Genomic DNA, 4,641 nt, shown 5'->3' with positions numbered 1-4,641 from the left:
TTCAACAATACTTTGTTGGTTTTTTGTTGTTTAGTCACTAAGTCATGTTCAACTGTTTGTGACCCCATGCACTGTAGCCCACCAGGCTCCTCTGTCCATGGGATTTCCCAGGCAAGAATACTGGAGTGGCCTGTCATTTCCTCCTCCAGGGGATCTTCCTGACCCAGGGATTGAGCCCGCATCTGTTGGGTTCCCCACACGTGGATTTCCCCACACGTGGATTCTTTACCACTGAGCCACCTGGGAATGTAAATTAATCTTCTGTGGCGGAATTTTAGGTATTATGCATGGCAGTGATGATACTCTTTGAAGTCTGAGTTCCTCCTATGCTCAGTTGCTCAATGGTGTCCGACTCTGTTACCCCGTGGACTGTAGCCCACCAGGCTCCTCTGTCCATGGAATTTCCCAGACAAGAATACTGGAGTGGGTAGCCATTCCCTTCTCCAGGGGATCTTCCCAACCCAGGGATTGAACACAGGTCTCCTGCACTGCAGGTGGATTCTTTACCATCTGGGCCACCAGGGAAGCCCAAAATGATCAAGAAGGTTTGTGAATTCTAATCTAAAATGTCATTCAAGTCTCCTCCCAATTTCGTGCTGTCAGCTGTGCCCACCTGAATGACTGGCACTCTCCTAAATTGTCTTCCTGCCTCAATCTCCCCTCTCTAAATCATCCATTCATCCCATCTCCTGTCCTGCTCCCCTAAATGATACTATCAAGATATATTTCCTTACAAATGTGATTGCTATTCTTCACCTTTGCCAAAGCGTGCTGCTACATTTCTTCAAAATAAAGTCAGTATCTCCTTTTACTTTAAAAATAAAGCTTAAATTCCTTAGTGGGGATTTCAAGGTTCTCCAGGAAAAAGGACCTTTCTCATGATGTAGTACCGTGATTAAAAAGGCCTTTCTCATGATGTAGTATCGCGATTAAAAGCTCAGCCCCTAGCTCCGGAGTGCCCCGCCTTGGGACACCACGCAGGAAGCTGCACGCGCCAGTATAGGTGAGGCGTCCTGAGCGACTGAGGGGGAGGCGTGAGCAGGGGCGGAAGTGCAGCCCACCACTCACCAAGCTGCGTCTCACAACAGGGCTTCTACCGGCTCAGGAGAAGGGACGCCATTTTCTGTTTCACGCATAGGCACTGCTAAGCTTCTATTCCCTTATACATTCAGTGGAGCAAGCACTAAGACTTTTCTCGTGGGGCTGTTGTGAGAATTCAGTGAATCACAGCCCTCAGGGCAGTGTCGGGCAACAAGTGCCCAGCAACCATCAGCGGTGATTTATGCCTCTTCCCTGTTCCTTCTACCTTAAAGAAACAGTAGAATTTGCTTACTATTTTACTCATGTATAATTGTGCTTTTCCACCTTCATGGCTTTCATCAATCCTTCTGCTTTCTTTCCCCCACACTGTCTCCCCTAGCAGCTCTAATCTCTGCCTGTCGATAAATTCTGGCCACTCTTCAAACTCAACGGAGCTGCCATGATTGTTGCCATGAAGGACTGACTGACGTGACCCCTACAAATATGAGCTACCTAGACTTTAACTCAACTCTGGGGCACCTATGGACCCCTGTTGTGGAACTTGACTATACTACTATTTGTACTACCTAAACTTAAACTTGTATATCTTAAGAACTTGTCCTCCTCAAAAGATTTTCAGTGTCTAAAGGTAACCTGTAAGCTTCCTCCATATGTTTCTACAGTGCCTACAGACCTACAGGGTCATAATAGGCAATAACAGAACCATTTATTGAGTATCTACTATATGCCAGGCACTACAAAAATTACTTGTCACAACAATTTTAGTATTGCTATTTCCCTTTCCTGTAGAATGACTTAGTATTTAAATAATTTGCTTAACAAGCAAGCAAAGAATCTAATTCAACTTTAAAATTCATAAATTTAAATTTATGAGAGTTTCATTACAATTTTTGAAGTATACTTCATTTTTTATTATGAAATAATAAATATTTTTTGAGGAAATTTAGAAAATGTAAAAAAGTAAAATTGTTCTAAATCCCATCACTGCAAAACAAGCACTGTAAACATTTGGGTGTTAGAATTGTTTTTAGTTACTACTACTAATATTTCATCATTTAATTGGGTTTTTACCTATGGCTGATTCATGTTGGGTTTTTAATCATATATTAAAATCTTTATAATCAGTCTCTCTAATTATCCAGTTTTTATTACTCTATAGTAAAATCTACAATAAAGACCAAAGTAACACCAAAAAATAAGTAATTTGCTTAGCATTAAACAGCTCAAAAGACTTCTCCAATGGCTCAGTGGGTAAAGAATCTGCCTTCAGGGCAGGAGACACAGGAGACAGGAGATGTGGGTTCAATCCCTGGGTCAGGAAGATCCCCTGGAGGACAAAATGGCAACCCACTCCAGTATTTCTGCCTGAAAATCCCATGGAGAGAAGAGCTTGGTGAGCTACAGTCCAAAGGGTCACAAAGGGTCGGACATGACGGAGCATGCAAGCAAACAGCCCAAAAGTGTTGGGCCGAGATGAGAATCTAGGATCTTGCTGGTTCAGGGACTAGACTCTACTTCATGGTAGTATCTTGCCAGGCTCCTTCCCTTGCCCAGGAGCTACCACTTACTGACTATATATTATATTCTAATAACTTCTCCTACACTTTCCCTCAATTTCCTTGCAAAGTAGTTATTACTGTTCTTATCCTAAAGGAAATCAGCCCTGAATATGCATTGGAAGGACTGATGCTGAAGCTGAAACTCCAGTACTTTGGCCACCTGATGTGAAGAACAGATTCATTTGAAAAGCATCCCTGATGCTGGGAATGACTGAAGGCAGGAGAAGGGGACAACAGAGGATGGTATCACCGACTCAATGGACATGAGTTTGAGCAAGCTCCGGAAGTTGGTGATGGACAGGAAAGCCTGGAGTGCTGCAGTCCATGGGGTCGCAAAGAGTTGGACACGACTGAGCAACTGAACTTTGCTTCAGTCGTATCCAACTCTTTGCAATCCTGTGGACTGTAGTCTGCCAGGCTCCTCTGTCCATTGGACTCTCCAGGCAAGAATACTGGAGTGGGTTGCCATGCATTCCCTCAGGGGATCTTCCCAACCCAGGGATCGAACCTGCATCTCCTGCATTACAGGCAGATTCTTTACTGCTGAGTCACTGGGGAAGCCCATTATTCCTATATGCATGAAGAAATCAAGGCTCAGAGATATTAAGCAATTTACCTGAGATCTTACAGTGAATAAATTCCAGACACATCTTGTAAATCTGACCCCTGAACTCGCCCATCTTCCCAAAAGGCTTGTCACATTTTAGGAGGATCCCTTTAGAAAAATGTTACTGCCTTCACTAATTTTTAAAAATTCCTCAGAGTCTCATTTAGGTTGTTCTGTTTCATTTAGATACCCTTTTGACAGAAGGTATCTCTATATACATTTATATTGAATAGAAAAAAGTTAATCCCTGCATTATATTTTATCAACTTTTACCTTTATATATCAACAATTAATCCTGCCTATTATAAATAACTTGGCAGAAAAATGCTTGTTCCCCAAAGAATTTGATAGAAATTTACATAAAAATGACACTGATGTCAGAAAAAGTTATTGATATAAAATGATTTAGACACCCTTTTGACAGAAAGTATCACTATATACTCATATCGATAGAAAAAATAGTAAGTAAATATCAGGTCAGGAGTATGTTCAGAGATTTACACTTAGTATTTGTCATTATTAATTTCACCAGATCATTAGGTTGTGCTGTATTTCTATTATATTCAAGTTATTTGGAAGGTCAAGATAAAATGCTAAACCTAAACAATAGGCACTGACAATGAATACCAAAATAGATCTTGAACTAAATGCCAGGCACAGAGAGAAGAAGGGGGAAAGGAAAGATGCAGGATCAGCGTCAACCACTAGATTTATTTAAGAGTTTGTAAGAATACAATGTTAAAAAAGGAAAAACTTGAGGGGAGGGTGATTTTACTGGAAATTAGTCTGACTTATTTATGGGAAAGCAATAATACCAAGTTAATATGCAGCAGCTTCCAAGTTAATTAAAAGATACTTAGAAGATATTATTTAAAGTTACATGACTTAAATATCATTATTCACTTTTGCCAGTGCTCACTATTTGACCGGAAATATCCTATTGGTTTTGGGGGTAAACAGTGGGCAAGTGAAAGTAGAAGAAAATCAATGGAACCAAGATCTTCCCAAGCAAAGAATAACTCCAAAAGAGTGGAGTTATAGTAACCTTCATTATGAAACACTAGTTTCCAGAGCTTCTAGAGGATTCTGAGGAAAACTGGACATATTTGCAATGCATTATAAATGTATAATTACCATTTAAATGGGGAGAGAAAGCTGAGGAGTGAAATGAGAAAAAGGCATTTTCTTAAAGCCAACCAGACGTTTGTATTTCAGGCAATGATCATCTAATCTACAGAGTCAGGTTAACAAAGCTATTGTCTGCCACTCACCCTCAGCCCTAACTGTCTGCTCTCCTCTACCAAGAGAAACAGAAAGTTAAATCTGCCTCCATGATTTTCAGTCACAAATTTGCTCATGAGGACCTGGCATGCTCGATAGGTAATTCAACAGCATATGCTTACCAAAAAAACAGAAGAGACATAAAGGCATCTC

Source organism: Cervus elaphus, chromosome 18 (assembly GCF_910594005.1).
Source record: "Cervus elaphus chromosome 18, mCerEla1.1, whole genome shotgun sequence".
NCBI lineage: Eukaryota > Metazoa > Chordata > Mammalia > Artiodactyla > Cervidae > Cervus > Cervus elaphus.
The sequence above is the reverse complement of the archived record's forward strand: the minus strand, read 5'-3'. Positions refer to the sequence as shown.